General features: G+C 37.7%; 1 long non-coding RNA gene and 1 pseudogene across 1 annotated transcript; both read left to right on the top strand.

The window, feature by feature from the left end:
- The first annotated feature begins 2,236 nt into the window (after nucleotides 1-2,236).
- LOC124891632 lies at nucleotides 2,237-2,966 on the top strand. The gene is made up of 2 exons (XR_007049773.1): nucleotides 2,237-2,360; nucleotides 2,693-2,966. It is a non-coding gene; the product is annotated as an uncharacterized LOC124891632 (long non-coding RNA).
- Nucleotides 2,967-7,206: 4,240 nt separating this feature from the next.
- Nucleotides 7,207-8,403, top strand: LOC124891631 (annotated as a pseudogene).
- The last annotated feature ends 14,576 nt before the right edge of the window (nucleotides 8,404-22,979 follow it).

Below are 22,979 nucleotides of genomic sequence, written 5' to 3'. Positions count from 1 at the left end.
AAGGACATGTGCTGCCTCGGGCCAACTATACTTCAATTCCTCAAAATTCTCTCTAAACTCATCAAAGGAGTACGCCTTTGCCGTAGTGTAGAATAGATAAAGATGCTCTCCGCAGTGTTGATTTACACAGAGATTTTTAGCGAGGTGTCTCATGCAAAGTCCATGATGTGCACGACTGTATACATGGGAGAAGGCATTGCTGATGCTAATGTGCCTGTCGGAGATGACACATTGATCTGGTTTATCTTCTATGATAGACTTCAACTTCTGAAAGAAGAAGGTCCAAGAAGCATCGTTCTCTTTATCGATGACACAAAATGCAATTGGAAAGATGTGATTTTCAATGTCCTATGCAACTGCACTCAGCAACACGCCCCTATACTTTCCATACAAATGTGTGACATCGATGACAATTACCTTTCTCATGTGGGCATATCCCCGTATGCAAGCTTCGAATGCTAAGAAGTAGTAAACGAACGACCCATCAATCTGGTTTACCATGATCGAGTGGGAAGACCCTGGATTCAACAACTCCACCATGTGGGAAAAACCCAGCAAGCAAGCATATCTGTGCTCCAGTGACCCGCGGAAGATGTTCTTCGCAATTACACTACCTTTCCAACATATCCAGTAGCTTGAGCGGCAATACAACTCCTTGAACACAATTCTTTGAATTTCACTTATGCTTTAACCCTTACCATCCCGAAAATGATTTAGGCATAGTGAAGCAATCAATTCGGATGACATTTTCTTGTGCTTGCGGGTGGCGTGTTCAACACTACACGTGTGCACCCCGACATACTTGTATATGTGAAATCTGTCTGAGGTTTCGTACTTCCTTGCCCGCAACAACCAACCACAACCAGGAGATACGCATTTCGCGTTTAATAATTTGGTTCAGCTCTTCTCCATACGATAATAAAAAAACTACCTCACCGCTGCTCTGTCGAGTAGCATTTTGAGCTGTTTCTTGCCGACAAATGTTTGATCATGATAGAAATTGGTTTCGTCGGAGAAGGAATGTACTGGTTGTGATCCTATTTCATAGTCTTCTTCCGCATCTTGTGAGTTCGATAAAATGTCTTCCATATGCACACAGTCATCTTCCATATTATGGGATGATCGCCATCGCTCTCGTAATCATTAAAATCATCGTCGACTGTTGGGCATCGAGATGAGGATGGTGATGAATTCATCGGTCCTTCAAAGGACTTGTCGACTACATTTATCCTTAAAATAGACCTAAAGCCATCTGAATCAACATTCATTATGTAGAAGGACACACGTGCATCATTATTTATGATCGTAGGATTCACCTATTCCCTCGAATGCATTAGATAACTAATCACCACGTTGCTCGACGCGCAATCTAGATCCTCGCTCTGCATTGCGCTTGCAACCAATTCGTCGTATGAACTGTTGCGGCGAACAACAATGGGCAGTGTCACCTTGGTAAAAGATCTCCATTTCTAACATCTGGGAGTATTCACCCATTCTCCCATGAAATCACCTAAAACCAGAACAAATTCTGCAACAGACATCCTAGAATTAACCTTTGGTCAATGGTAGATTAAGCTTAGGGTCTATGTCGGGATGTATACACGATCGATGAATGACGATGACGGGTCAATGACTGCCCAGATATCCGTACAGAAACTTGAAATTGCAAATAATGCTTCTAATCAACGGTGTTTGTGTTTATGGAATAGAGAAATGAACTTGGAGTCGCCTCAATTATTGTAATGTACTTCTAAAGAGTTTTTAACTGAGGTGACTGATTTAAAGCTTTTTAACAATGGTGGAAAGTGTGTTTGAGAAGATAACAAACTAATGGGTTAAAATGGATACAATGGATGAGCTTATGAGGTTTGTGGACTGATTTAGAGCTGATTGCCGGAAAGGACTCCGAAATCAGAGCTTTTTTTGGAGGGAAAGAACCACTTTCTATTTTTAGCTTTTGGATTTTTTTTATATTTTTGGAAACCTAGATATTTTATAATGGTGGATGATGGAGTGGGTTGAAGTGTATTATTAGAAACTTGGGGATGAATTTATTAAGTTGAAAATATTGGGTTAAAGTGTAGTATTAAAAAACTTGAGGGTAAATTTGTTGAGTTGGATAAGTTTGTGGTGATGTGAATTAAATGGAGTATTTGACAATTTTTTCACAACTTTTTAATAAACCACTAAATAGTTTTCAAAAGAGCCTTTTTGGCCAACTTACCCAACTCTGGGCCTTGCCGGTTGCTTTTCAACTACAAACACAGATGAATCAGTTGATACTAAAGTTGTAACTCGTAATCGTGTTTGTAATCTTGGATGTTCCATCGGCCATTGCTCCAAGTTTCTCGTTCAATATGGTAACTAACAACTCCTTATCTTGTCTCTTTACTTGTGTTCTTGTGATAGTCAGATTCAACTCAATAAAATTGGTGGTTTGAAGACAAACGTTAATATAAGACACCTTAAACATGTATAGGCATATTCCATGAGTTGGTTTTCGTAACAAAATTTGGTTTTTGACATTAAGTAAAACAATCCTGCTTCACATGCACATATGCTTAAGGTGCAATATTGTATTGCTATAACGTGCAATCTTTACTTCAAATAATTTATAGATATTTGGACAATTTATATAAGTATCTCTCTACTCATACAAGTTGTTTAGTAATTTTTCTGTTTAATTTTGCAGATAATGAGAAGTTTGGAAGTTGCATGACAAACTGCAGTGAGAACTATTGCATTGGCAATGCTCTAGAGAAAGCTGCAGCTTAAGAACAACTAATAATATTAAAAAGTAGAATTATGGCCACTAAGTATGTGTCTATGACACTATGTTATGTACTAAATGAAAGCTACTAAATGCTTTTGTGGTTGTAATTTTCTATGTTATGTGTGTAATTGTGTTGTATTAAATAAAACTCTAGTGCTTCCTACTAAAGCACTAAAGAAGTTATTTCCAATAATATCTATGACTGCACAAAATGTGGGTGTGCTAAATAAAACCTATTAAGTTTAGGAATATTAAGGCATTCTATTACTAAGATGATTAATGATGTTTTCCGAAAAGTCCTACTTTCTTTAATGAAGGAAAAAAAAATCAGAAATATTTTAGGGTATTGTATTAGATCATGCTTTTGACAATGACTTGAACTGGCTTTCGAATACAACACATATTTTTTGGAATAATCTTTACAAAAAAGAAAAATATAATAAAGTTAATTGTCTCAGATTTTATCAACACAACACCAATAGCATACTCAATCAATTTCAAATGACACTCCTTGACACTCCTTGGACAAGGATGACTCTATCACCCACTGAACAGGAACTATATATCTATCATGGCATAAATTTACACAACTTATCTAAATCTTAGTTTGATACAAACTAAAAATCTTTAATTTTATTATGTTTCCCTATATATAGTGGACTTTGAGGACCTTATTTACATCAACTAAAATAAGATCATATAATATGACTCCTTTTTCATGTTCTCTCATTGGCAATGTATCTTGCAATACTTGTGTTGACAGAACATAATGCAAGCTAAGGTGACAAATTTCTCGTCCAATAAAATTTCTCATCCAATATGGTAATTGACACTCTTTTCTTACCTTGCTACTTGTGTTTTTGGAATATGGAGGAATGACTCAATTAAATTTTCATTCTTTAATGAGAAAATACCCAATTACCTTCGAACTATATCCAAAAAGGTTATGACACACCTCAACTTAAAGGTCCTATTACCTCCCCTAAACTAAATTAAAGTGTAATTTTGACACTCTTAGTGCCTATGTGACACATACGTGGCACACACGTGTGCCTACGGACACTTCAATGTGTTGTGCCACGTATGTACCACGTACACACTAAGGGTGCCAAAATTACACTTTTAAATAGTTCTGAGGTAATAGAACCCCTTTAAGTTGAGGTGTGTCATAGCCTTTTTGGATATAGTTCAGGGGTAATTGGGTATTATCTCTTCTTTAATTTGACACAGTGTTTTTTTTTAAAAAAAGACTTTTGTAACTTGTGATTTAAAATACCTTAATATTTATGTGACTATCAATCATTTCATTAAGGGTTGAAGGTCAATTTTAATGTTAAGTTGTTCACTACAAAAATCGGGCCAATTGCGGGGCTTAATTTCAAAGTTTGTGGATGTTTTAAAACCCCGCAAATTTTGATTCTGGGGTTCCCAAAACCCCCCACAATATGAGCCGTTATAATTAATTTGTGGAAGTTTTTTTGCTGACCGACATAATTAATTTACGACAATTATTTTGCGGCGGTCGATCTCCGTTACTCTAAATTTAATTCTTTTTAGAATAAATTTTTATTTAAAAATTACAGCGGTTTAAAATCCCCGCAATTTTTTTTTTAATTTAATGGACCATCAATTTTCAATACTTGTTCCTTTAGGCATAACCTACAATCCAATATTTGTTCAATTCATATATCATTAACACAACATGACTAATTAAATATTATAATTGACAAGCATATCAAAAGTACCTTGAACATTAAACTTCAAAATTAAATTTTCAACATTAGCATCTTCAAACTCCAAATTTTCAACATTAACTAGTATCTTAAAACTCCAAAATCAACTTTAAACACAAATCTTCAATATTCTAAGATTTATTCCAACCACATAATTACATCGTCATAATTGAATATCCAAGACAATTTGCAACGAAATCAACACTGTTATTAGGATCACTATCATCACATGATCTGCTTGAACCCATGGGCGAAATGGGTCCACTAGCCCCATCACTTGGCTATATAAAAATGCAAAGTATAAAAATCAATCAAATAAACTTTCAATCCTTATTATACAACATTTATATTGCGTACAACTAAAAACATCAACGATATGATTTATTTGTTTCCTTCTATTGCCACATTGTTTCAAAATAAGAAAATATTTTGGTACGAGCTAAAAGAAAAATATGTTACGTAAGTCCAGATAGAGGGAGTAGCTATTAGCAGCAAGAGAACACTCCTTACCATACCTTGCTGCTGACTTAGGTAAATTTAATTTACGCTCAATATATGACAAGTTTCCGTTGAGCACCACCTAACACATGCTAAAGTATTCCTATTAGACACTTTGACTTAAATTTGGAAAAGATTTTGTGCATCTTCACAAGCGCCTATTAGATAGATAAGTTAGTAGTTAACCACATAAAATATATCACCTCCGTACAACTTATTAAGGGGTTGTCAAGGTGTTCCGACTTATTTTTGAAATACATATAAGTAACTCTCTGTTTGACTTGAGATATCCTTTTTCTGTCAAAGGGTTTGAGAAAAAAGCAGATGTGTTGGACAGCGCTCTTCTAAGGCTACTTGGTTGGTTATTGGACAGTGCTCTTCTAAGGCTACTTGCTTGGTTAAGGACGCTAGTATGATATCTACTTGTTTAGCTACAAAGAAACATTTGATCCCCCAAAAATGGTCATTATATGTCTTTTCTTTTATACGTAGACGAAAATGTTGAGGCTAAGGAAATTCAACATCTGCTATATATACATATAAACGAAATTTGACCTTATTTATACCGTGTAATTTTCCGTCCATTTCGTAACAATCAGATCCATAGTTACGAAACAGAAGAAAATTCTCAGCCCCAGGGATATGCTGTAGTATATATATCACATTGATGCAGAAAATCACTTTTGAACCTAGATATTCTAGTCCCCTACTGAAGCACAAAAAGCAACAATAATATACCCTTCAGAACAATAAGACTTGATTGCTAAGATAACTTGCTGACATAGTGAACAATAAGAATTGATTGTTGAACAATAAGTCTCGAGTTTTAATTTATTCATCTTACTCGTTTTTTAGTTCGTTTCAAAAAGAATATTTTTTCCTTTTAAGCAATTCTTTAATTTCAATTTTCCACACAAGCATGTTTAGGATCACAAGATTAAATAACATTTTGGTACATTCTATGTATCTTGTATCTTTAGTTTAAGATGACAAGACTCAAGTCGTTGCTCTCTTAAACTCGGAGCCAAGTCGAACCAGACAAAACAAAGTAAAACTGAGTAATAAACTTGGAGCCAAGTCAAACCAAACAAAACAAAGTGAAATCGAGGGAGTAATAAACTTGGATTATAACTGATCAATGGGACAAAGAGCAACTTCTATCCAAAAATTAGTCGTTTGGTTTGAAGACAAGTTATACCGAAATTAGTTATATTGGGATTAGTTATGTTGGAATTAGTTATGCTGGGATTTGTTGTCCTGGGATAAGTTATCCTTGTAATACTTTTTAGTGGTTGTTTGGTTTTTGGTACTAAAAATAATAAATTGTGCATTGTTTGTAAAAATATATTATTTGCTTAAAAAAATACCCCTCACTTTAGTTAACTTAATTATTTTTATGTTTGTATTCCTATGATTTTCCATGTGTTCAGTTATGTGCCAATATATAAGTTTTATACGTATTTATCAAAATTCTACTGGTTATTAAAACTGTATATTGCACTTCAATAATACTTATTATATTGTTCTAATGTTGATATTTGATGGTTCCATGGACTTATCACTATCACACACATCAATACACACTGAAACTCCAAAAGATGTAGTGAAGAACATAGTTATTAAATTCTACAAAAGTTGCCAATTCATCACCTTCTTTAACAAACCTCATTTATCAGAAAGAAACATATTTTGCCTTCTTAGCCTCAAATCATAGATCATGAGCAGTATTTTATCCCGATTGAAGGGTACAACTTATAAAGAGTAATATGTTAGTAAATAAAGTCAGCAAATAAAGTCCTATTTCCAGCTTTGTCCTAGTCTTTAGGAGAGTAGTTTATCGTGAATTTGTTTACTATTTTTTAGGAGTTATTTTAGTTAGTCATTCCAGTTTTTTGGTTTATTTTGTTAAGTATTTCTGCCTATAAAATCAGCATTCACACACTACGAATAACAGTCAAGATAGTTCCATTAAATTCAGTGTATTGACTCTATCTTTACCCCTTTACTTTCTGCATATACTTCTCTGTTTCACATCAGTTCATAGTGGTATCAGAGAAAGCGTGAGATCCTGCAGTGAAGAAGAAAAATACAGCAGCAGCTAAACCTCTCTTCTCTATTCTGCAACACTCATGGCATCAGATAGTAACTTCGTACAAGCAACAATTCCTCGCTTTGATGGTCACTATGACCATTGGAGTCAAAAGAGTATTGGCCAATTGTGGAGGACGACATCGATTCTCCGGCAGTAGGCGAAATTTTAAGGAATGCTCAAAAAATAGAGTTGGAAGCGAAAAAACTAAAAGATTTGAAAGCGGAGAATTATCTCTTTCAGGCTATCGATCGTCCCATCCTAGAAACTATTCTTTACAAAGAAACTTCTAAGGATATTTGGGACTCCATGAAAAAGAGATATCAAGGCACTGCTAGAGTGAAGCGTGCACAGCTTCAAGCCTTGAGAAGGGATTTCGAGACTCTGCAGATAAAGGAAGGAGAGTCCATCATAAGTTATTGCGCTAGAACAATGAAGATCAGCAACAAAATGCAATTTCATGGCGAGAAGATGACTGATGTCATAATTGTTGAGAAAATATTGTGCTCTTTGACGTCGAAGTACGATTATGTAGTTTTCTCCATTGAGGAATCAAAAGATATAGATGAGTTATCGCTGGATGAATTACAAAGCTCCCTATTGGTGCATGAACAGAAGATGAATCACACTTAAACTTCTGAGGAGCAGGCCTTGAAGGCTTCTACTTTTGTTCCTTCCAATTCTAGAGGAAGGGGTAGAGGTAGAGATAGAGGAAGAGGGAGAGGAGATAGAGGAAATAGAGATGGCGGCAAAAATTTTAGAGCCAATGATCATACCAAAGGTAGGGGGGAAGAATTTTAACAAATCAAAAGTCGAATGCTATCGATGTCATAAATTTGGTCATTATCAGTCTGAGTGCTACACTAGGCTGCCTAGTGACAAGGACGAGAAGTCAAATTTTATTGAAAGCAACAAAATCGAGACCCTGTTGATGGCAATAGACACAGAACAAAAACTCATGCAATATATTTGGTATCTAGACACAGGCTGCAGTAATCACATGAGTGGGAGTAAGTCTTGTTTTTCCTCTTTAAATGAAGGCTTTCGTACTAAAGTTAGTTTTGGTGATTGCTTTACTGTGGATGCAATGGGAAAAGGTGATATTAAAATTAAAGCCAAGAATGGTTTTGAAGAAATAATATCAAATGTGCTTTATGTTCTTCTTTAAAAAGCAACTTATTAAGTGTTGGACAATTGCAAGAAAAAGGATATTCTATTTTCGTCGAAAAAGATGTTTGTGAGATTTATAGTCCTACTATAGGAGCTATTGTTGTTGCGAAAATGAATTCAAAGAGGATATTTCCCTTGAATATTGAGAGTATTCATTCTTGTTTAAAGGCGGAAGTAAAAAATTCCTCATGGATGTGTCATTTTAGATATGGTCACTTGGGATTTGGTGGATTAAAAACTCTTCAACAGAAAAATATGGTGATAGGTCTTCCAGAAATCGTCATCCCTTCCTAAGTTTGTGAAGAATGTGTTGTTGGCAAAAAACATCGTTCTCAATTTCCAAAAGGGAAGTCGTGGAGAGTGAAAGGTACTTTGGAGCAGGTGCATTCAGATATCTGTGGCCCAATTAAACCAATTTCTAATGGAGGTAAAAGGTATTTCATTACTTTTACGGATGACTATTCCCGAAAAAATTTGGTGTATTTTTTACGGGAAAAATCAGAAGCTTTTGGCGCATTTAAAAACTTCAAGGCTCACGTAGAAAATAAAACTGGAAGGGTCATAAAGTCTCTTTGAACTGATCGTGGGGGCGAGTATTGCTCAAAACTCTTTGAAGTTTTTTGTGAATTTAGTGGAATTCGAAGAAAGCTCGCTGCTTATACACTACAACAAAATGGTGTATCGGAGAGGAAGAATAGAACCATTCTTAATATGGTGCGGAGTTTGCTGGACAATGGAAAAATGGAAAAGACTCTCTGGCTAGAAGCGGTAAGTTGGAGCATTCATGCGTTAAATAGAAGTCCAACATTTGTTGTTCAAAATATGACTCCAGAGGAGGCTTGGAGTGGAAGAAAACCAACTGTGTTCCACTTCTAAATTTTCGGTTTCATTGCCTATGCGCATATTCCAGACGAGGAGTGGAAGAATCTTGGTGACAAAAGCAAAAAATGTATCTTTCTTGGTGTTAGTGAAGCATCAAAGGCATATAAATTGCTTAATCCACTGACGAAGAAGATTGTAATCAGTAGAGATGTTATTTTTGAGGAAGAAAACACTTGGGATTGGAGTATGCAACAGTCTACTCCAATCATATTGATATAGGAGCCGAAGAAGTAGATACAATACCCGAAAGTGCAGAAAATTCAACTCCCGTGGTTGCTGAAATTTTACCAACTCTTGCTGAAAGTTCACCAACTGCTGAAACTTTACCAACAGCTTTAGGAGAAACTGATGCAACAACTCAGTCTCTTCGTCGTGCTTGCAAAAATCCTGCGTGGATGATGAACTATGAGGTAACATGAATTAATGCAAATAATGATGCGGTTAACAATTTTACATTATTTGCAGACTGTGACCCGATTATTTTTTAGAGTGTTGTTAGAGAAGAAAAATGGAGAAAGGCGATAGATGATGAAATTGAAGCTATTAAAAGGAATGATACTTGGTAGCTTATTGATCTTCCTGATAAGCACAGAATTATTGGTGTCAAGTGGATCTATAAGACGAAACTGAAAGAAAATGGCGAAATCGACAGGTATAAGGCACGATTGGTGGCTAAGGGATACAAGCAAGAGTATGGTGTGGATTATACTAAAGGTTTTGCTCCAATTTCAAGGCATTAGATTGCTAATTGCCTTGGTAACACAAAATTCATGGCCAATCTTCCAATTGTATGTCAAGTCAGCTTTTCTACACGGATACTTGGAGGAAGAGGTATTTAGCGAACAACCCCCTGGTTATGTTAAGATTGGAAGTGAGCATAAAGTTTATCGATTAAAGAAAGCTCTTTATTGACTAAGCAAGCCCCACAGGCTTGGTATTGTCGCATTGAGGCTTATTTTCAGAAAATGGGTTTTCAAAAGTGTCCATATGAGCCTACACTTTTTGTGAAAATTGGGGAGTATGGGAAAATGCTTATTACATGTTTGTATGTCGATGATCTCATCTTCATGAGGAATAATAAAGGCATGTTTTCTGATTTCAAGAGGTCTATGATGGATGAATTCGAGATGTCTGGTCTTGGAAAGATGCATTACTTTCTTGGTTTAGAAGTAGTGCAATCTGATGATGGCATATTTGTTTCCCAAAAGATGTACGTGCGGGAAATTTTAAATAGGTTTAAGATGCAGAATTGCAATCCAACCAACATTCCAGTTGAGTTTGGCTTAAACTAACCAAAGCTAGGAGCGGAAAGAAGACGGATAACACTTTTTACAAGCAAATTGTGGGTAGTTTAATGTACCTAACTGCTGCAAGATCAGACATCATGTATGTTGTTAGTCTTGTAAATAGATATATGGAGTGTCTAACTGAAATGCATCTCTTAGCTACAAAGAGAATTCGTCGTTACTTGAAAGAATCGAAGGATTTTGGAATTTTCAACAGGAAGGGAGAAAAGGCAAATTTGATTGGCTTTACTGATAGCGATTATGCAGGAGATCAAGATAGTAGAAAGAGCACTTCAGGTTAGTTCTTTATGATAGGCACAGGGTTTGTATCGTGGTCCTCCAAAAAGCAAATAGTCGTCACATTATCAAGTACAGAAGCTGAATTTGTAGCTGCTACAGCTTGTGCTTTTCAAATTATTTAACTTAGGAGAATCCTTAAAGAGCTGCGATTCAAGATGGAAAGCGCTACTATAATATTTTGTGACAACAACTCTACAATCAAGTTGTCAAAGAATCGTGTGAACCATAGAAGAACAAGCACATTGATGTGAAGTATTATTTCCTGTGAGATCTCAACAATGAAGGAACAATAGAGCTTCAGTATTGCCGAAGTGAAGATCAGTTGGCGGACATTTTAACTAAACCTCTCAAGTTTCTCCCTTTCCAAAAGCTGAGGAGATCGATGGGTATTGGCACAATGGAAGCGTTCAACTAGCTAATGTTAACCTGAAGCTTATGAGTTTTCAGTTTAAGGGAGAGTGTTAGTAAATAAAGTCAGCAAATAAAGTCCTATTTCCAGCTTTGTCCTAGTCTTTAGGAGAGTAGTTTATCGTGAATTTATTTTCTATTTTTTAGGAGTTATTTTAGTTAGTCATTCCAGTTTTTTGGTTTATTTTGTTAAGTATTTCTGCCTATAAAATCAGCATTCACACACTATGAATAACAATCAAGATAGTTCCATTAAATTCAGTGTATTGACTCTATCTTTACCCCTTTACTTTCTGCATATACTTCTCTGTTTCGCATCAGTTCACATAATACGTGTAGGAGAATAACAAAAATCCTATAGTTGTGAGAAAGTGAAAATCAAATGATTTGGGGTAGTTTTGTCATTTTGTAATTTTATCCAAGGATAAACTAGGGTGGGATAACTTATACCACCAAATGTGTGGGATAACTTATCCCAGTACTATTATTAGTCATGGGATAAGTTATCCCGAGTACTGCTAACCAAATGATGCATTAAAAAGTTTATCCTGGGACTATTATTTTATTTCAAAATTATTTGCCTTAGTACCTCACACTTATAAAATTTTAAACTGCTTCTACTGAATCCACACTATTAACTAGATGAGCAAGCACAATATAAAAAAAGGGGGTGGAATTATGATACACCCAAATTACAACTCTCGTTAGAAAGTGTAAGCGATCGCTGTCAGATATAGAACCCAACTAGGTTGGGTGTCGAATCCCACAGGGAATACTGTGCTCACAGTATTGTAATCGTTACTGGACTGTTGATCAGAGGTTCCTGAATAAGGGGGGTTTTGATTTGTAACTTATAAAGTAATTAATTGTAACAAGAGTATTCCAACGAATGATTCTCTTTGCAATTAGTAATTTAATGAGATTAAACAAACTAGGGCTATGGTTACCAAAATGCTAGCACAACTAGGGTTGTGAATCACTTAAGAGTACCAATTAGCAAATTCAATTGCAAGAAGGGTTGAATCCTATTCTTTATCCATTAGTTTCTCAACCTAAGTGGATAGATTATCCTCTAATTCTCTCAAACTCAAAGGATACATTGTTCTTTCAACCATTTTCTCATGTAAGCTAATCCTGTTAGGGCATTTTCCATTAATCCAAAGGATAAAGTCCTTAGAATTCATGTAAAAACTTCCTTTTTCCCAACAAACACTTTCCTTTTAGACAAGTGATGTTCTTGGGCTCACTTTTCAAGTTTGCAACCAAGAATAGCCATTCAATTGAAGAAAGGTTTATACAATATCAGTTATTCATGGAACTCAATTTTATTCACAACCCATAGATGATTTTCACATTAAGGATCCCGTAACCTTAGTTATGGGAACTTAGCCACAAAATTCCATAAAAGAAGAAGAAATAATTCTTGTATTATTCTTAAATAGATTTAGAATTCACTCACAAAAATCTCAAGAATCAGTTCTTAAATCTTCAATAAAGAATTGAATGATTAACTTCCCCAAAGATATGCTTCAATCCCCAAAGTACTAGGTTACAGAAAGTTTCTATAGATGAAAAACTAGTAAAAGATAAAAAGCTTCTCCACTAACCCTAAAATTTGGTATTTATATGTTCCCAGATATAAAGGAATTTAAAATTTAAAATCAGAAAAACCGCGTCCAAGTCGACAGCCAAAGTAGTGGTCCGTCAAAAGTCTGACGGTCTACCATTTGGTCCGTCACTGAGTCCTTCAGAAGAGTGGTTTCTGGATAAAGCCTGATGATACACCTGGTGGTCCGTCGCAAGACTGACGGTCCACCATTTGGTTCGTCACTGAGTCCTTCGGGAGGCCATGTTCTGGTTAAGCCTGACGATCCACCTGGTGATCCATCGCAAGACTGACGGTCCACCATTTTGACCGTCAAATTCCTTTTCTGCTACTTTTTCCAAGTTTCTTCTGTGGTTCACTCTTTTCCCTAAAACACTAAATAAAACTCATTAAATACCACTTTGGTTTCTTGAAAACATACAATTTTCCCAAGAAGATGATGCTAAATATTCCGTAAAAAACGGGAACATCAACACCCTCAAATTAAGATAATTATTTGTCCTCAAGCAACTCAGCACCTAATTACGAACATGAACAATACAATGACCTGCAACCAACCACTGAAACATTTTGATGCCACTATTCACTCATTATTTCACTCACATGAATTTAATACATCAAGGTCTACACCCATCATTGATCATAATTTAGCACACAAACATGGATGTTACATCCCATAGAGAACAGCAAAACTCAGTGAAACTCCAGTTGCCCTCACAATAATGAAGTCCACCACTCATCACATGATGTGGACGCAATCTAAAATTTCACACTCATCAAAGAAGTTACAAGCATAGTCCAAAATACCCATAGGCTTGCCCTAGCCATATGACATCTCCTCAAGGTCAAATAGCTAGGATCAAACATGGCTTTTCAAGGCTTGTAATGAGGCTTCAGGTTAGGTAAGGATATGCTTTTGGATAAAGTGACTCATTAGGACTTAACTCTCCTTGCCTTGGCATCGCTGTAGCCTAGATCAGCTCATTTATTAGGCTAAGTGGGCTAAAAGTACAAGGAGGCCTGTTATCCTATCTTATTGAATTCACTAGAAGATCATAGCAATGACTCAGGCAAGTTCTAGGCATTAGACTATGCAAGAACTGAAGGTAAATCCTTACACCTACAGGCAAGTGAGCTAAACTTCTTATGTAACTCTTAGAATGTTCATCACATAATTCATGCACCTCTTACAGAATAATGCTAAATGCAAATTTACTGAAGGTTATGTACACATGTTTGCATGAATAAAGTAAATAATTATATACACATGCTCATAGTCTTAAGCCAACATCATTCATTATCCATATTTACAACGAAGTACTGAAACAGAAATATTTTATAGATAATCATTAAACACAGATATTTACATCACAAGCTGCAGAATTTGAAAAGCAATAATAAAAACACCTTACAACCACATCCAACCATGATGTGAATACACCCACCCCTACACAAAAAGATATGCATTTTCCTTAAAGCAATAAATTATTGTACATGGTTGGATTGGGATATTCACTTTGCCTCCTATTCCTCTGATCTGTCAGGTGGGGTGAGGTCCCTGCGTCCTCACCCGGTGCAATGTTGGCCCCTATGGTGGTAGGAGCACTCACAACCTCACCCTCCACAATTTGAGGGATCGTCTCCCGAACTGAACCTGTACTCCCCCTGTTGGGGCAGCACTATTAGAGACTCCTGCCACTTAATTTTCTGCTTCTCTTTGCTTCCTTTCAGCTTTTTTCTTTAACTTCTTTGTATCTCTTTTCAGGCTATGCTGGTCTAACTCCTTAGGTGACATTGCTTCTTTCTTCCTCCTTTTTTCTTCTTTCTTTGCTACTTTTTCATCCATTTGCTGCTTACCTTTGTCCTTCACGGGTCTACCCATCAGATCCAGAATTTCCTCATTATCATTACTTATCGCTAAAGTTAGGTCAAATGCAGGCGGCTGTGATTGCTTCCCTTTTAACTCTGCTATGTCAGCCTTTGCCTACTCGAACTCTGCCATGAGCTTGGCAAAATCAGGGAGAGACAATGAATCTAGCCTTTTGTTGATGTGAGCTTCCATGTTATCCATCCTAACTTGAATAGTTTGAAATGTCCTGACTGCTTCGGCTATAATTTCATCCACAAAAGGTTTGAAATCTCCAGCCCACTTGTCTAACTGTTTCTGAAACCAATTTTGATTCTTCACCACCTTAACAAAATTTTCTGGGTTGAACTTGTATTCAACAAACTCTGCTCTACCAGCAGACTATGTAGAACCTGACCCTGTAGACGTACCCTGGGGAACATAATCAGGTGATACATACATGGTGATGGGTAAAGGCATACCTTCAGGCATTTCTGTGGCCTCAGGATCTGGGGCATACTGAGGCTAATATGCTGGAGGCTTGGTCATATGAATTTCGAACTTTGATTCATCTTTCGACTTCTTAATGTCCTACCTATGTGTATTCCATACTTCATTGTCAACCCCACGAATCAGTGGCACACCGGATCATTTAAATAACTCAGGGATCAAGCATGGGAAGGGTACAAAAGTGGTCACTTTATATGCCCGTACGAACATCTCATCTGTAATTAGCTGACCAAAATTAATTGGTAGCCGTGAAACCAAACTAGCTACTGCTACTGCTCTGTGATGATCCAGGTTCCCATCTCCTTTTGTTGGCATTAACCTCAGCCAAACAATAGCCCACCAAAACTTAGCTTTAAAGCTAAGAGTGAACTTTGCAATGCGCTCTTTGGAATTAGTCAACCAGGAAGGATTTCCATCATCAGTCAATAAAGAAGCTGCCCAACGTCTCTGACTTGAAGAATTTCTCATTCGATACTCAAAATCTGGGACAACGGGTGGAGCCTTATATCATGGCCCAAATAGCATCCTATTAATTATTTGACCTAAGATATCAATGGTGACCCTTTGAACCAGGACAGACTCTCTATTTGGTCTATTTGGGATTGGAGTCCCATTTGGGCATTTTGCTTTTACCAAACACAGATAATTTACGAAGAATTACCTTACCTAGTTTGGTTGGTACTCTCCTGGTGGTCTGCTCATCCATGCTAGTCCATATTCGTTGAACCAACGCTCTTACTCGAGATATTCATGAAGCTCTGTTGTCATAATCCGATGTTCTTCTATGAATGATCTTCTGATCCCTTGAGTTGTGGGTGTCAACCCTTCATAGAACTCTTTTTGTGCTCCCTCTATCTGCCACCTAATAGCCTCTCAAATCTGTGAATCTTTCCACCTGATAACATTATCACTCTCCGGTTAAGGTTCAGCATCAGGAACTTCTATTTGATCCTCCACGTTAACAGTTTTAGTTTTACCCTCTATAGGCAATGGTTGAGTTTCAGTAACAGTTGCCTTATCGGGGCTTGAACTTGTATTGCTAGAGGTACTCTCACTCTTCTCCTCATACTGGGAGAGTATGGGAGCTTCTCTTTCATTTTATCTGGTGTTGTAAGCCGGTGCGGATGCATTCTTACCTCGTTGAGATCTTCCTCCTCTGGTTTGTGGAATTTTAGGGGCCATAACACCTGAAAAAGAAGTCATGAATTAGTTCAAAATTCAAAAACAGTCACATTATGTAATTTTACCTTGTGATGGTCAAGTTGGTGGTCCGTCAAAAAGTTGACGGTCCACCAATTCAACCATCGCAGCTTCGTCTTCAGCCACAGTTTTGGGTTTGAACCTTTTGTCGAGCAATTGCATATCAGATCAATTTCTAGCTATCAACACAACACTAAACTCATATTTTAAGCACATTCTTCAAAATTTACAACTTATGCTACCCAAATTTCACACAAATTGGAACATTGAAGTCCACCTCAAGTCATTCAAACTCAACACAATAGGAACAAACCAAGATAAACAAATCATGCTCTTACACTTAATATGGATAACCAGAAGAGAAGGGTATGCACATACCTTGATTTTGTAGGTATGCTATGTGCTTGAAACTTCAGAGACAAAGCTAACTTATAGATTCTAGCTCTTGCATTGCTCTTTATTTATGATGAAGAGAGGGAAGAAGTGAGCTAGTTTAAATAAGGTAAGAATAGAGGAGATAGGGAGTCTTAGATGGGATAACTCCCTTTAGGTTCTTCGAATTTTAAGTAAGTGGAATAGCTAAAGGTCATGGAACGGTTACAATAAATGTACCCGCTCAATTTTATCCTTCAAATTTCACTTTAGATCAAATACGGAGTACTTATAAAGAGTACCAATTTAACCCGACCTGATTTTGAATTAGGGTTAAAGTGATGGTGATATTGACGGTACGTCATAAGTATGGCAGACCACCACTTTGAACATCACTCATCACCAGAGTTTGGGTGTTTCTATTTCGGTGTGACGGTCAATGGGACGGTCCACCAATAATGTCACGGTCCACCAGTCTGATCGTCACTTCTTACTAGAATATAGATCACTGATCTTAATTTTGACGGCTTTTATGATGGCCCACCAGGTTTGTGACGGTCTGCCACTTAGGCCGTCGTGGCTTATCCAGTGAATGAACTTTCTTGCTATTTCTTGACGGGTGAAAGTGGTGGTCCGTCAAGGGACTGGTGGTCCGCCAAGTCATCCGTCACCTTGTTCTAGTAGCTCACTTGTATCCCTCTTTTCCCTTTTTACTGTATTTTTGGTCCTGCATACTTCACAAACACATCAAAATTGCACAAAAACATTAAATGGACTCTAACTATGGTTACAACAATACGTTAAGGGTTGCCTCCCACTAGTGCCTGATTTATCATCGCGGCACAACTCAGTTATCTCAATTACTCAGTCTTCATCGAGATAAAAGATCTCAAACACTTCTTATCGAGTCTTTTGGACCGATATAAAGCTTGATTCATTGCCCGTTCACTTTGAAGACGCTACCGTCTTTATTTTCAAGCTCGACTACTCCAGATGAGTAGACTTAACTAACTTTAAATAGTCCTGACCACTTAGACTTGAGTTTACCTGGCAACAATTTGAGCCTGGAATTGAACAAAAGTACCAAATCACCTTTTCGGAAGTCTCTACTTTCAAGTCTTTGATCGTGATACTTTTTCATCTTCTCTTTGTAAAGGTCCGCTCTTTCGTAAGACCCAAGATGGAATTCATCCATCTCATTCAGTTACCCTAATCTTAGCTCTGCTGCCTTCTTCCAATTAAGATTTAACCTTTTTAGAGCCCACAAAGCCTTGTGTTCCAGCTCAATCGATAAATGACATGCTTTTCCATAGACAAGCTGATATGGTTACATGCCAGTTGGAGTTTTAAAAGTAGTCCGATACGCCCACAAAGCGTCATCTAGCTTTTGAGCCCAATCTTGCGTATTAGCATTCACTGTTTTGGCTAGGATGGTTTTAATCTCCCGATTCAACACCTCCACTTGCCTACTGGTTTGTGGGTGATATGGAGTTGCTACTCTATGCTATTTTTCCCCATATTTCACTAAATCCACCCAGAACACTTTGTTGCAAAAATGGGATCCTCCATCGCTTATAATAGTTTGTGGCACTCCAAAGCGAGAGGAGATGTTCTTTTTAAGAAACGCCACAACTCTCTTCCCTTTATTATCAGACAAGGCAACAGCTTCGACCCATTTGGATGCATAATCCACTGCAACTAAAATGTTCTTTATTTCATACGATCTTACAAAAGAACCCATGAAATCGACGCCCTAGACGTCAAACAATTCCACTTCAAGAATCTTAGTTAAAGGCATTTCATGCCTCTTGGAGATCGACCCCTGCCTCTGACATTGGTCATATTTCAGCACAAACTCGTGAGCGTCCTTGAATAATGATGGCCAATAGTAGCCACTCTACAACACCTTTCTTGCAGTTTGATCACCTGCATAGTGAGCCCCGACTGGGGAACCATGATGCTTCTAATATGCTCAATACATCCACCTCTAGAACACATTTCCTTATTATAGTATCAGCACATCGTCGAAAAAGATATGGCTCATCCCAGAAGTAGTGTGTCATATCATGAAGAAATTTATTTCTCTGATTAAAAGAAAAATTTTTTGGAATCACCTCGCTCACCATATAATTTTCAAAATCAGCGTACCAAGGTAGTTTTTCCAGAGCAGCAGCTAAGATCTCCTCATCTAGAAATGCATCATTGATCTCCATCTCATCTCTAGTTGCTCGATCACCTTCCAGCCTAGACAGATAATCCGCCACTTGGTTTTCATAACCCTTTCTATCTTTGACTTCAAAGTCAAATTCTTGGAGTAGTAACACCTATCTAATTGACCTTGGTTTCACATCTTTTTTAGCCATCAAATATCTCAAGGCTGCATGTTCAGTGTGCACCATTACCTTGGTTCCCAGAAGATAAGCTCTAAATTTCTCAAAAGCATACACTATAACAAGGAGTTCCTGTTCAGTGACAGTGTAGTTCTTTTGAGCTCCTTTCAGACCTTTGCCGTCATAATAGATTGGATGAAAAAATTTTTCCCTCTTTTGTCCCAAAGCATCTCCAAGGGCAACACCACTTGCATCACACATGATCTCAAACGGCTTGGACCAATCCAATGCTACAATGATAGGGGCTTCAACCAGATTCCCTTTAAGTCATTCAAATGCCTTCAAGCAATCTTCATTGAAGGAAAACTTTGCTTCCTTCTCCAAAAGTTTAACCTCCGATAAAAACCAGCATGGCCAAGAAAACTATGAACCCCCTTCACAGAAATTGGAGGTGGTAGTCTCTCAATAACTTCAACCTTGGCTCGATCAACTTCAATTCATTTTGCTGAAATTTTATGCCCGAGAACAATGCCCTCCTTAACCATAAAGTGGAATTTCTCCCAATTAAGTACAAGATTGAATTCCATATATCGTTGCAAGTCCATACTCAAGTTTGCCAAACACAACTCAAATGAATCTCTTACAACCCAAAAATCATTCATAAATACCTCCAAGGTGTCTTAAACCATGTCTGAGAAAATAGACATCATGCACCGTTGGAAGGTAGCAGGTGCATTACATAACCCAAACGACATTTGCTTGAATGCAAAAGTGCCATACGGGCATGTAAAAGTGGTCTTCTCCTGATCTTCTGGAGCAATACAAATTTGGTTATATCCAAAATAACCATCCAAAAAGCAATACCATCCTTTTCCTATCAATCGATCAAGTATTTGATCCATGAAGGGCATTGAAAAGTGATCCTTTAATGTCCACGAGTTGAGCTTTCGGTAATCCATACACACCTTCCACCTAGTAACAAGCCTGAGTGGGATCAATTCGTTCTTCTCATTGGCTACCACTGTCATGCCCCCTTTCTTGGGCACACATTGCACAGGACTCACCTACTTACTGTCTGATATAGGATATACCAGCCGTGCATCTAACCACTTGATGATTTATTTCTTTACCACCTCTTGCATAAGTGGGTTCAGGCGACATTGATGCTCAATAGTAGGCACACAATCCTCCTCTAGCTGAATTTTGTGCATACATATGCCAGGAGGAATACCAATGATATCTGCAATAGTCCAACCAATAACTCTCTTATATCTCTTAAGAATAGAGATGAGAGCTTCCACCTGTTGCTTACCCAGATCAACAGCAATATGATGGGTAGTGAATTACCACTACCCAGGAACACGTACCTCAAATGACCGGGTAATTCTTTCAATTCCAACACCGGTGGCTCTTTGACAGATGGCTTTGCCGGTGGTATTAATCGATTCTTAAGATCAAGATCGAGATTCTTAGGAGCATAAGAGTATGATACCATTCCTATCAAAGAACAAATGGTCTCTTCATAATCCTCAATATCTTCACAATCAAAATTCATAAGTACTGTGGCTAACGGCTCAATAGCAAGCTGCTCCTCTATTGGTACTTCCTGCTCTTCCTTATAATATACATCAAAGATTGAGAACACGCTCATCACTTTATGCTGTTTCATTGATTTGCACACATCAAAATGCACCACTTCATCATTCATCCTAAATAAGATCTCATTAGCTTGCAAATCAATCAACACACATCTAATTACGAGGAAAGGTCGACCCAAGATTATGGGCACCTTAAAGTCCACCTCGCAATCTAGAATTATGAAATATGCAGAAAATATGAAGGTAGCCACCTTCACCAGCACATCATACAAAATACCAATAGGTAGTGTTACCGATCTATCAGCCATCACAAGTCCCATGTTGGTGGGTGTAGGGTTTCCCAAACCTAAATTTTTATAAACAAATAACGGCATCAGGTTAATGCTAGCTCCCAGATCACATAAGTCCTTAGCAAATTTCAAAGACCCTACCGTGCAAGGGATAGTGAACGCTCCTGGGTCTGCCCTCTTTTGCACTAAAGACCTTGTAGCAATAACACTCAGTGATGGAGATTATCCGCTGGTTCATAGCTCGCCTCTCTTTTCTTTGTCAAAAGGTCCTTTATAAATTTGGCATACCCTAACATTTGCTCAAGTACCTCAACCAAAGGCACATTTACCGTCAACTGCTTCAACATAACCATGAATTTACTAAAATTCATATCCTCAGCCTTCTTCTTCAATCTTTGAGGAAAGGTAGGTGGTGGTTTTGGGAGAGTGCTCATCACTACTTTCTTTTCCTTGTCTTCCTCTCTTTTCAACTCATCAGCCTGCCGACAGTTGGATGCAACATCATGAATAAGCTCATACGGTTTTTTAGACTCTACCAGATGATCTATATCTATTTCATCACCATTCTCTGCCATAATATCAACCACAGGCTTACCCACAGATGGGCTTGCCAGTACTTTACCACTCCTAGAGGTAATTGCCATGCACGAACCATCCTTTCTTGGATTTTAAACTGTGTCACTTAGTAGAGTGCCAGCCTTCCTCTGATAAAACAAAGCAGAAAGTTAGTTCATTTGCTGCTCTAACTATTTTATTGAAGTAGAATGTGAGTCAGCCAATTGATTCATCGCATCTTTTCTACTCCAGTATTGGTTGCTTCCACATCCTTCAATAATTTAGCCATCATGTCTTCCATGGATATCTTCCCAGAGCTAGTTGTAGTAGCCTCACGATTTCTAGGAGGCACATACAACCCACTTCTATCATTCTTGTTTTTCCAATTTCCTTGGTCTCGGTCCTTGTATGCAGATTTATCATAGTAGTTCCGACCTTTATTCCTTGGCCACTGCCTTGAAAATCCCCTTGATTGTTCAAATAATTGGCATCCTCCTCCGAATCAAAGTCAGTTCTTCCCTGTGATGCAACAACTTTAACCTTCTCTGTCTTTCATGATAATAAATACTTAGTAAGAAGGTCCATTTGCGTCTTCATGTGAGCCATGTGTTGGTCACGTTCCTCTTTTTTTTTTCTCTGTTCTACAGTCATGCCAATAGATACAGTGGAGTTTGCTACCTCAGAATCCCTGGTATGCCAAGCTCTACTCTATTTTGTCATACGATCCAGCATCTCAGACGCCTCAGGAAAAGTGAGTTCTATGAATGACCCACCCACAGCATTATCCACCACTGGCTTAGTCACCGAATTCAAGGCCCTATATAATATCTCTTTTAGGTGGATGTTGGTCATCTGATGATTCGGGCACTGTGTGAGCTTCTTTTTTAACGTCTCTCAAGTATCATGGAGAGCTTCAGTTGGAAACTGCCTAAAATTATTGATTTTATTTCTTAACTGTGCCCTCTTGGATGGCGGAAAAAACCTTTCTAAGAAAGCATCTTTCAATATCCTCCAATTTGTAATAGAATCGGGGGTTAGCCTATTCAACCATAAAGTTGCTTCTCCAGACAGAGACAACGGAATAGTCGCAGCCAAATTGTCCTACTTATGGATTGTCGAACTATTTGCATATGGAGATAAAGTTAATCAAATGCATATTCGGGTCATCACTTGAAAGTCCACCGAAAAGTCCCTTAAGATGCAATAACTGAATCATGGTACTCATGATATTAAACTTGGCTCTGGGTGTTAAGGGCAGAGGAATAATAGCCCCTGTAGCACCAGCCCCATCCAAGTCATCATCATCATTATCTAGATCAAACTGGACAGCTCGGCATTTAGGTCTCATCCTAGCCTGGCGATTTATGTTGATATTCTTGTTCACTGGTGCGGCTACATCATCTTTATGCCTTGGGTTTAATAAATCATCAGCTTTCAGGTCCTCATCATCTGGGTTTACTTCCCGACCATCATTGTCTGCATTCTACTGGTTTACTTGCGTGGCTGCCAAGGCTACTAATCTAGCCTGCTCCT

The sequence above is a fragment of the Capsicum annuum genome, unplaced genomic scaffold (assembly GCF_002878395.1).
Source record: "Capsicum annuum cultivar UCD-10X-F1 unplaced genomic scaffold, UCD10Xv1.1 ctg3903, whole genome shotgun sequence".
Taxonomy (NCBI): Eukaryota; Viridiplantae; Streptophyta; class Magnoliopsida; order Solanales; family Solanaceae; genus Capsicum; species Capsicum annuum.
This window is presented reverse-complemented; position numbering and strand designations above follow the sequence as displayed.